The following is a 12,494-nucleotide window of genomic DNA, read 5'->3' as shown; positions in this document are numbered from 1 at the left end:
CTGATCACTGGCATTTCAAACTAAATTTATTTTAACATTTGTTCCCCCTATTATTTATTTTTATTCCATATGTTCTACTCGTCGGTTGACAAGGTAGATAAAAGGAGCATCAGACACAAGGTTTTCACAGTCACATTGTGAAAGCTTTATCATTATACAATCATCTTCAAGAAACATGGCTACTGGAACACAGCTCTACATTTTCAGGCAGTTCCCTCCAGCCTCTCCATTACATCTTGAATAACAAGATAATATCTACTTAATGCATAAGAATAACCTCCAAGAGAACCTCTCCACTCTGTTTGGAATCTCTCAGCCATTGACACTTGGTCTCATTTCACTCTTCCCCCTTTTTGTCCAGAAGGTTTTCTCAATCCCTTGAGGTTCAGTTTCAACTCATTCTAGGGTTTCTGTCCCACATTGCCAGGAAGGTCTTCTCCTGCAGTTTAAGCGGTTCTTTCTGGAAGCAAAAGAAGCCTCAGGATGCAACAAATAATAAGTGTCTCTATAAAAGGGTCATTCCGAAGGTTAAAATAAATTGGGTAGATGGAACTTCTGGTGGTCAATGAGAGGGAGGGGTAAGTAGTATGGGATATATGAGTTTTTTCTTTTTTCTTATTTCTTTTTCTGGAGTGATACAATTGTTCTAAAAAATGATGATGATGTTGAATATACAACTATGTGATGATATTTCAAGCCATTGATTGTACACCATGTATGGAATTGTTTGTATGTCAAGAATGTTTGTGTTTGTATGTTGTTTTGTCAATTAAAAAAAAAAAAGAACATTCTCTGTGGCTTCCTCATCAATAGAACCCTTGTAGTTTTTTAAACTGGGCATATGGCCTTCTGGAATAATGACTATAGTTCCCAGCCTCCCTTTCGGTGAGATGTGGCCATATGACCAGTCCTGGCCAGGGATAGGAAGCGAGAGGACATCAGGGGCAAAACCTTCAAGAAGTAGGCTTTAAGTGGGTATGTTTTTCCTCTCCACCTATCCCTTCCTCTTCCTCGGTGGAATGTAGACATGATGGCAGGAGTCCAAGCAGCCACCTTTGACCATGAGGTGGATGTCACACGTAGATCAAGGTGGTGGCAGGAAGGAACCTTGGTCTTAGACAAAAATCATGGAACTATCTACTTCTTCAGTCTCTTTTCCATGTAGAAGAAATAAATTTCAATCTTGTTTAAGCCATTGTCATTTTGGCCTTTCCATCACATGCCATAAATGAATCCTAACTTATTCAGCTACAAGCATAAATTATACTAGTAAGCAAACAGAAGGGGTGAGGTGGCATCTCTTCCCAGAGAGCAGCTCGTTTACCACTTGCTAAATAAGCAGCAGATTCCCCAAGCTCGGCATTCCTCAGTTGCCACACAAACTCATCATGCACACAGCATTGACCTGGGTCCTTTGCATAGCCCCCATAGGACTTGGGGGGCACAGGGTAGGGGAACAGACCCCATTGTGAAACTCACACAGCTTACCTTGGCCTGAGTAATAAAGTCCTTTGTTTCTGATCCAGGAATCTTGTATCTTCTGCTAGCTTCCATGAAAAAATAACAGGCTCACACGCTAGTTTACAAATAGGTAAAATCCCAGACCCTGACACCATTAGTATCTCCCATTTACAGGTGAAGTAACTGAGATAAAGAGAGATTAACGCCATCGTTAAGTGGTATATGAGTTTCCTAAATTGCTACCGTAATGACTTACTCCAAACTTAAAACAACACAAATGTATTATCTTACAGTTGGAGGCCAGACGTCTGAATTGGGGGCCCAGGAATTCAGCTAAATTCAAGGTATCCGCAGAGCTGAGTTCTTTCTGGAGGCTCCAGGAGAGAAGAGGTTCCCTGGCTTCTTCCAGCTTCTAGAGCTGGAAATTCCTTAGCTCATGGCCTCCCTCTAGCCATTGCATCAATCCGATCTCTGATTCCATCCTCATGTCTCCTTCTCTGCCTCTTCTGCCTCCCTCTTCATTCGACAAAGACCCTTGTTTTTAGACTGGGCCCTCCAAGATAATCCAGCATAATCTCTGCATGAAGCTCCAGAACTTAATAACATCTGCAAAGTTTTTTTTTGCCACATGCGCTGGTTTGAGACTCTTGGGTACCCCAGAAAAGCCATGTTTTTTACCCTGATTCAGTATTGCTGGTTGGGATCTTTTGATTGAGTTGTTCCCAGGAGATGTGACTTACCCAGTTGTGGGTGGGACCATTTCATTAGGTGGTTTCCATGGAGATAAGTCTCCAGCCATTCAAAGTGAGGTTGTTTCCTGGAGTCCTTCAAAGAGGGAACAATTATGGAAAAAGTTTTAGAGCCCACACAGCCAGGGGACCTTTGGAGATGCAGAAGGAAAATTCCCTCAGAGAAGCCTTATGAAATGAGAAGAGAAGCTAGCAGACATTAGCATGTGCTTTACCAGCTGACAGAGGTATTCCGGATGGCATCAGCTTTCCCTGAGTGAAGGTAACCTCTTGGTGCTTTAATTTGGACATTTTCATGGCCTTAGAACTGTGAACTTGCAACTTCATAAATTCCCTTTTGAAAAGCCATTCCATTTCTGGAATATTGCATTCTGGCAGCTTTAACAAAACGAAACACCACAGAACAGATCATATTCCCAAGTTTACAACGTGAGGACACAGATATCTTAGTGGGGGCATGTGCACGTGCATATATGCATATGTATATGTGCATATAAATATAAGTATACACACACGTGTGCATATGCATGCACATACATATAAAATCATGCACACACGTACACATGTGCGCACACACAGGCGCACACAATATATCCTATTCATTCTGCTTCTCCAGAGACCCCACACATAAATATCAGGATGTTGAATGACTTACCCACCTTCAGCTAACTTCAACTTACATCATATTAGCTAGAGTTGCACAATCCTAGCTGCATGGGAAGCCAGGAATTCATTTGCCTCTTCAGAGGCAATTTGCGTCCTTCAGAGGACGAGGGCAAATGGAACAGGGGGTTGCTTAACCAGCCCACGGTGCTCCTGCCACCGGGAACATGACCTTTGTCCCTCCCCCCACCATATACACACGTTGTTCAAGTCCAGCCTTTCCCAAGGAGCCACGCACTTCCGTTAGCTCAGGCTCCAGGTCGCCACTGGATTTCCTGCACCAAGCCTGCTTCGTGATGGCACAGCTACCCGTCACGCTCCTTGCTTCTTCAGCATCACCGCTTTCCACAGCCTGGTTCCTCTTTTTCTTTGCATTTTTTATCTTGAGATAAATTTCACATATAACATTCATTATTAACCATTCTAAAGTCATTCTAAAGTGTACAATAATTTAGGGTCATTCAGGGCATTCAAAAAGTTGTGCAACCATCACTTCTATTTATTTCTATGACCAAACTTAAAAAAATTTTTTTTATTAATTTTAAAATTAAAAAAAAAATTACAAGAAAGAAACACAAGCATGCTTAACATATGATCATTCCGTTCTACATATATATAATCAGTAATTCACAATATCATCACATAGTTGCATATTCATCATCATGATAATTTCTTAGAACATTTGCATCAATTCAGAAAAAGAAATAAAAAGACAACAGAAAAAGAAATAAAACAAAAACAGAAAAAAAAATTGTACATACCATACTCCTTACCCCTCCCTTTCATTGATCACTAGCATTTCAAACTAAATTTATTTTAACGTTGTTCCCCCTATTATTTATTTTTAGTCCATATGTTCTACACGTCTGTTGACAAGGCAGATAAAATGAGCATCAAACACAAGGTTTTCACAATCACACAGTCACATTGTGAAAGCTGTATCATTATTCAATAATCTTCAAGAATCATGGCTACTGGAACACAGCTCTACATTTTCAGGCAGTTCCCTCCAGCCTCTCCACTACATCTTGAATAACAAGGTGATATCTAGACTTAATGCGTAAGAATAACCTCCAGGATAACCTCTTGACTCTGTTTGGAATCTCTCAGCCATTGACACTTAGTCTCATTTCACTCTTCCCCCTTTCTGTCCGGATGGTTTTCTCAATCCCTTGATGCTGAGTCTCAGCTCATTCCAGGATCTCTGTCCCACATTGCCAGGAAAGTCCACACCCCTGGGAGTCATGTCCCATGTAGACAGGGGGAGGGTGGTGACTTTGCTTGTTGTGTTGGTGGAGAGAGAGGCCACATCTGAGCAACAGAAGAGGCTCTCTTGGGGGTGACTCTTAGGCCTAATTTTAAGTAGACTTGACATATCCTTTGTGGGGTTAAGTTTCATATGAACAAACGCCAAGACTGGGGGCTCAGCCCATAGCTTTGGTTGTCCACACTGCTTGTGAGAATATCAAGAATTCAACTTGGGGAAGTTGAATTTTCCCTGTTCTCACCATTCCCCAAAGGGGACTTTGCAAATACTTTTCCACTCACTGATCAAATCACTCTGGGATTCATTGGGGCATCACTCTGGACAAACCAACAAATCTCATGTCCTACCCAAGGTTCCATGTACTTATGGTGTTCAATCAAGCTATCTATGTAAGTTATATTAGGAAATGCACTAGCATGACAAAACATTTTTTGTCATCCAAAAGGGCAACCCCATTCCGAATGGGGTCCCTTCCCATGCCTCCTACCAGCCCCCAACAACCATGAATCTGCTTTCTGTCTCTATGGATGTACCTGTTCTGGGCATTTCATACCACTGTGGCTTTTGTGCCTGGTTTCTTTCACTAAGTGTTTTGGTTTGCTAAAGCTGCCAGAAAGCAATCCAGAAATGGATTGGCTTTTACAAAGGGGATGTATTAGGTTACAAATTTACAGTTCTAAGGCCATGAAAATTTCCAAATTAAAGCATCAACCAGAGGAAACCTTGACGCAAGAAAGGCCGATCACATCCGGGGTTTCGCTGTCAGCTGGGAAGGCACGTGGCTGGTATCTCCTGCTCTTTTGCTCCTGGGTTGCATTACTTTCGGTTTCTGATTCCAGTGGCTTTCTATGTCAGCTCTCCAAGCATCTGCAAATGTCTGTGTCTAGGTGTCTCTCTTTGTCTTGCTCTCAGCTCTTTCTTTGTTTGTGAGCTCCGTTAAGGACTCCAGTAGACTAATTAAGATTTACCTTGAATGTGTGGGTCTGATCTCCATGGAAACAACCTAAACAAAAGATCCCACCTTTGATAAGCCTGAACCCACAAGATTGGATTAAAAGGGCATGGCTTTTCTGGAGTACATAACAATTTCAAAACAGCACACTGAGTATCGTGTTTTATAGTTTCATCCATGTCATAATGTGACTCAGAACTTCATTCTTTTTCATGGCTGAATAATATTCCATCATCTGGATGGACCACATTTTGTTTCTCTACTCATCTGTGATGGATGCTTGGTTTACTTCCTCCTTGTGGCTGTTGTGAATAATGCTGCAATGAAAGTCCATGTGAAGTTTTTTCCTGAATACTTGTTTTCAGTTCTTTTGAGATATACCCAGAAGTGGAATTGCAGGGTCAACAAGGTAATTCTATGTTTAACTTTTGGAGTAACTGCCAGACTGTTTTCCATAGCTGCTGCACAATTTTACAATCCCACTGGCAATGAACAAGAGCTCCAATTTCTCTGCATCTGCTCCCACAACTTGTTATTTTCTCTGTGTTTCGTTTTGTTTTTAAATTATGGCCAACCTATTGAGTGTGAGATGGTACCTTATTGTGGTTTTGATTTACATTTCCTTATTGGCTAATGATGTTGAGCATCTTCTCTTGTGTATCTTCTTCAGATAACTGTCTTTTTGTACTTTGTCATTTCTTCATCAGGTTGTTTGTTTATTTTTTAACTTATTTATTAATTAAAAAATAAAGAAACAAAATAAAACAACATACATAATCAGTAATTCACAATATCATCACTTAGTTGCATATTCATCATTTCTTAGAACATTTGCATTAATTCAGAAAAAGAAATAAAAAGACAATAGAAAAAGAAATAAAATGAACACAGGAAAGAAAAAAAAAAAGATTATACCTACCATACCCCTTACCCCTTGCTTTCATTGATCACTAGCATTTAAACTAAATTTATTTTAGCATTTGTTCCCCCTATTATTTACTTTTATTCCATATGTTCTACTCCTTTGTTGACAAGGTAGATAAAAGGAGCATCAGACACAAGGTTTTCACAATCACACAGTCACATTGTGACAGCTGTATCATTATTCAATCATCCTCAAGAAATATGGCTACTGGAACACAGCTCTACATTTTCAGGCAGTTCCCACTAGCCTCTCCATTACATCTTGAATAACAAGATGATATCTACTTGATGCATAAGAATAACCTCCAGGATAACCTCGACTCTGTTTGGAATCTCTCAGCCATTGACACTTTGTCTCATTTCCCTCTTCCCCGTTTTGGTCAAGAAGGTTTTCTCAATCCCTTGATGCTGAGTCTCAGCTCATTCTAGGGTTTTTCTCCAACCCTTGATGCTGAGTCTCCATTCATTCCAAGATCTCTGTCCCACGTTGCCAGGAAGGTCCACCCCCCTGAGAGTCATGTCCCACGTAGAGAGGGGTAGGGTGGTGAGACTGCTCGTTGTGTTGGCTGGAGAAGGTTGTTTGTTTTTTTGTTGTTGAATGGTTAGAGCTCTTTATGTATTCTGGATCCCAGATCTTTATCAGACATGTGACTCATAAATAGTTCTTCCCATTCTGTGGGTTCTCTTTTTACTCTCCTGATGGCCAAGCCATTGATGTTAGAGGAAAAAGTCTTACTGACAAACCAAGGGATCTCATGTACAGCTTGTCTTATCAGGCCAGTAGGTTAATTCCAATTCTTCTGCTCCCCTGCCTCTGTGCAAAGGTGAGGCTGAGGCTTGGAACCGGCAAGCTCTGCCTTCCTTCTTTAACTGAGAGGCTCTCTTTAAGATACGTGAAGAGATGGCTGCCATCCCCCTGGGTCTCATTTGGGCTGTATCAAGCCCTTGTTGTGCCTAGACTCACTGCTCTCACCCCTACACCTGCCACACAGTCCTTTCAGGTCTTCTCTTCTGAGATGATTATGTAAATTAGGATGTAGGTTTGGTTGCACAGCCCAAGATCTCAGAACAAAGTGGTTTAAGCAAGGAAGGAGTTTGTTACCATGGCAGTTTTAAAAGCTGTCTGCAGATTTTTATATCCCCCTCCTCTTGTGTCTCGTGATTGTTTTGATCAGCAGGTAATGGAAATGTCAATATGTGACTTCAAAGTCACAAAAGAGTGGGCAACTTCTGATTTATTCACTAGAACATCTGTTGTTGGATTCCTAAGGAATGCAACGAGGAACCCTAAGTCACCTTGAGATTGTTTAACAGGCTCAGCTGACTTCTGCCCATCTTTGTGAGACCCTAAAAGAGAACCCAGCTAAGCCGTGTCTGGACTCCTGACCCACAAAAACCTTGCAATAATAAATGTGTGTTGTTTTAAGCTGCTAAATTTGCAGTGATTTGTTACACAGCAATAACTGACTGATACACCTACCCCCAAATAAAGGGATAAGTATGTAATCAATCCCCCAGACCCAACAATTATCAAGAGACTGCAGGTGTGTAGTAATTCCTATCATCTAATGCTGGGTATAGGTTTAAATTCTCTGGAATTTCTCCAAAATATTCTTTTACTGTTTCACTTTGTTATTCCAAGTAGGATCCAACAAGATCTGAGTGTTTAGTTACAATTATTGAGTCTCTCTTTCTTTAAACATTCCTCCCTCCCCCACTTTTATTTTCCAAGCCATGACCTAATTAAAGAAAGCAGGTCAGTTGCGCTGAAAAAAATGTTGCCTATGCTTAGATTTATGAATGTGCTTTTGTGGGGGATTGGAGCTGTAGGTGCCCCCCCAAAATATGTTCTGAAATTTAGTCCATTCCTGTGGGCGTGAACCCATTGTAAGTCAGACTATGGGATTGATGAGGCTACTTCAGTTAAAGTCCAGCCAAATTCAATCAGAATGGGTCTTAATTCTATTACTGAAGTTCTTTATGAGCAGAGGGAGAGAAAAGCATGGGAAGCAAGATGCTGAAGGTCCATGGAAATTGGAAGAGAAAGGAGAGGTCACCATGCACTTTGCCATGTGACAGAGCAGCCAAGAACCAAGGATCACTGGCAGCCAACCCCAGAAGGCCAGTCTTCTGGAAGAAAGCATCACCTTGATGATGCCTTGATTCAGAGTTCTCTTAGCCCCAAACTTTGAGCCAGTAAATTCCCAACCCATTGTATGGTTTTTGCTTGAGCAACAAAGAAACCAGAACATCTTCCTTGGAATGTCCCTTGGCCAGCAGCCCTAGCCTTAGCACTGGTAGTTTATTCTGGAGTCTTGGTGGAATTCAGGTTCAAACTTGGGGGCAGGAGTCCTTTCTGGGTGGTTGTGGTAGTTAGATTCAGTTGTCAACTTGGCCAGGTGAAGGCACCTAGTTCTGTTGCTATGGACATGAGCCAATGGTAGGTGAATCTCATCTGTTGCTAATTACATATGCAGTTGGCTAGGAGGCGTGTCTGCTGCAATGAGTGACATTTGACTTAATTGGCTTGTGCTTAAATGAGAGAACGCAATGTAGCACAGTTTAAGCAGCTCGGCATTCATCATCTCAGCACTAGCAGCTCAGCCCAGGCCTTTGGAGATGCAGAAAGAAGTCACCCCGGGGAAAGATGTTGGAACCCAGGGGCCTGGAGAGAAGACCAGCAGAGACCATCCTGTGCCTTCCACGTAAGAAAGAACCTCAGTGGAAAGTTAGCTGCCTTTCCTCTGAAGAACCAACAAAATAAATCCCCTTTTATTAAAAGCCAATCCGTCTCTGGTGTGTTGCATTCCGGCAGCTAGCAAACTAGAACAGTGGTATTGTTTTTTTCCCATTGCTTCATGTCAGAAAACTCATAATGCTGCTTGTCCCAAGTAAGGGGATGCAAATATAGAAAGAGGTCCAGTTGATGTGAATCTGATCCCTTCAAGGTCAGATTCTCACAAACCATCTTTCATTGATTGCTTTCAACCACTGAACATGTTTGCAGAAGCAATGATTTCTTTGGGAGTTGCAGAATACTGATTTTCTAATGCCATCCCTCTACATTTATTAGATGGAATCCTTCTGTAAAGAGGAACTTTCCCACATCAAGTAAGGCTACTTGAATACAATGAAATTCACTTCATATGTGAAAGGCAGAATAAATGTTGAATTCTTTAAAAAAAAGATCTATTTCATTGATCTTGAGGCTTACCCTTGTGATGCTTATGTAGGTGGCGGAGAAGCTTAGCTGACCTATAGGCATGCCTAAGAATTACTTCTGGAGGACCCCTTTTGTTGCTCAGATGTAGCCTCACTCTCTCTAAGCCCAATTCTGCAAGTAACCATTGCCCTCCCCACGACGTGGGGCATGACATCCAGGGGTGAAAGTCTCCCTGGTGGCATGGGAGATGACTCCCAGGATGAGTCTGGCCCTGGCACCATGGGATCAACAATTCCATTCTGACCAAAAGGGGGGAAAGAAGTGTAACTAATAAAGTATCAGTGGCAGAGAGAGTTCAAATAGAGTTGACAGGCTACTCTGGAGGTCACCCTTATGCAAGCTTCAGCTAGACATTTGCTACCTACCATAACTTGCCAAACCCCAAACAAAACCATTCCAGCCAATCCTAAAGAACACCTAGGGCAATATATAATATTCTACAAAGGTTCCATGCACTAGGGTAACTTTCCAGAAACCCTACAACCTCCAAATGGGTCCCTGGCCCAGATAAGTCCTGAAATCTAGAGGGCCCAACCTCTCTAGAACACCTGATAATTCCATCTCCCTACCCCATATTATTGACAGCCCCTTCCAATGAGAAAAAGTTAGAATGGCCATAGCCCAAATACCCCTAAAGAGAGGAATAGAGAGATCAAAGGTGATGGTGATGTTACACAGAGAAGATAGGATTTAACAAATGAATATGATTGCTGAATCATTAAATTGATATCTCTCTTGGGCTCCAGTATCTTAGAGCAGCTAGAAATAAAAACCTAAAATTGTGGAATTGTAACCCGTACCAAACTCTGAAATCCATTCTACAACTAATTGTTGTGCTGTGCTTTGAAATTTATTGCTTTTTTATATATATATATGCTATTTTTCACAAAAAAGAAAAAGAAAAGTTGATTGTGATGATAAAACATATTTATTCCTTCTAGCCTCCTATATTCTGGAGCAGCTAGAAGGAAAAATCGGAGAGGATCGTATGGTAGCCCATGACAAACTCTGGGATCTGTCCTGAAACTACTTGTTGAAAAGTGCTTTGAAAATTGCTGCTTTTTTCTTTCTTTGCTTTGTATATATGTTATATTATACAATAAAACGAAGTTTTTAAAAAAAAGTCTGTTTCAAAGGATAGGGGTTACTTCTGCAGAGGTCCAAGGAATACTTTAGTCTTGTTTTTTGTTTTGTTTTTTCCTCTTCTTTCTACTTGCATTAAATGCCATCATGCAATCACGAGGTTTTGTACATGCAGTATAAACCCTCAATCAATTACAGGATTTTGCTTATTCTTTTTTTCATTGTACTAAAATACACATCACTTAAAATTTAACATTTGAACTATTTTATGTGTTCAATTCAGTGGCATTAACACATGCACAATGTTGTGTAACCGTCACCACTATTTCTAAAACTTTCTCATACACCTCCAAACAGAAACTGCCCATGTTATGAAATAACTCCCCATTTCCCCTCCCCCAGCCCCTGGTAACCTCTATGCTACTTTCTGTCTCTGTGAACTTGTCTATTTGAAATACACCATGGAAATGGAATCATATAATATCTGTCCTTTGGTGGCCGTTTTCTTGACCTTAGCATGTTTTCAAGGCTCATCTCTGTCCATAGCATGTATTAGAGCATCATTCCTTTATAACACTCCACTGTACAGTTAGGCCACGTTTTGTGTGTTCATTTATCTGTTGAGGGACACTTGGGTTCTTTCCACCTTTTGATTATTGTGAGTAACGCTGCTGAGAACTTGGGTGTTGCTTTTTTCCCGTTAAAATCCCACAAAGCTTAGTTAGTTCATTGTGCTTACGTTGTCATCATTTGTAAGACCTAACATTATTATCATGATTTTATGCCATAATAAGGAAGAGAAGAAATTGCCAACCAACCTGCATCCCCCAATTGATTGATTGGCAAGAATGTCTTCAGTTCAGAGACATTGAAATATGAAGGCACATGCATCTTAGAATGGTTTTTTGGCTTTGTTTTGTTTTTAAAAGACTCATGTTCCGTAACAATCGCGTTGCCCTTTTTGAAAAAGTTTTTAGGCTTAAATAAAGATTCACAGGAAGTTGTTGAGATAGTACAGAGACATCCCATGTGCCCTTCTCCCGGCTTCCCCAATGTTTCCGTCTTACAAAGAACTATGGGACAATATCAAACACAGCATCGGTACGATGTGAGTGTATAATTCTGCGTCATTTTATCATATGATGAGATTCATGTCACCATCACCAAAATCGAGATGCAGGACTGTCCCTCCCTCGGGCTACGCCTTCATGGACACACTGCCTCCCCTCCCCCAACTCCATCCCTAAATCCCGTGAACCACCAATCTGTTTTCCATCTCTGTCATTCTGTTATTTCAAGAATTTTGTGATTATGGAATCATACAGTATGTGACCTTTAAAAAAAAAATTGCATTGTAGTAACCAACATACAACCTAACATTTGCCATCTTAACTCTTGGCAAGTATACACTTCGGTGGTGAGATTTCCAATCGCCACGTTGTGTTACCATCATCCGTTGCCCAAACTTTTCCATTACCCCAAACACAAAGTCCAAGACCTTTGGAGATTGGCTTTTTCTTTCCCTCGGCATAATGCCCTTGAGATCATCTTGGCCTTTGAAAATTAGTGGCATAATAATAATAGTTACTTCCTGGAAGATGGCGGCTTAGTAAGACGCGCGGATCTTAGTTTCTTCTCCAGGACACCTACTAGGGGAGTAGAAACGATACAGAAAGTGCCCAAAGCCACAACAGAGATAAAAAAGACAGCGTACCCCATCCTGGAACGGCTGGCTGGCTGAGAGAAGCAGCTCGGGTGAGATCGCTGAGGCGCGCGGGCCTTACCGGGCGGGGTGGCAAGCGGCCGGAGTTACTCCCTTCCCCCTTCCCGGGCCAGCTGGGAGAAATGGAGAGGTGGTCCCCTGAAACCAAGGCGGCTGGCGCCCACACCACGCGCAGCCCCCGGACCAACTGAGAGAATTGGGTCGGAAACCCCCAGGCCGCGGAGAACGGTGACGGGTGGGGGAGGCCCCTTCCAAACCCGTGACTCCCGGGGAACGTGCACTCTCTCGGGCGGGCCGCTGCCGCGGGCGCCCTCCCGCCACGCTTGTTGCCCAGGGCCGACTAGGAAATTCGGACGGGCTCTTTCCCTGGCTGCGGCGACCAGCAACCCTCCCTGCGTTCGGACCCCGGGCCGGCTCAAGCCGCTTCAGCTAGCGAACCCCCAGGACGG

This window comes from Tamandua tetradactyla, chromosome 11, assembly GCF_023851605.1.
Source record: "Tamandua tetradactyla isolate mTamTet1 chromosome 11, mTamTet1.pri, whole genome shotgun sequence".
Lineage (NCBI taxonomy): Eukaryota > Metazoa > Chordata > Mammalia > Pilosa > Myrmecophagidae > Tamandua > Tamandua tetradactyla.
The sequence above is the reverse complement of the archived record's forward strand: the minus strand, read 5'-3'. Positions refer to the sequence as shown.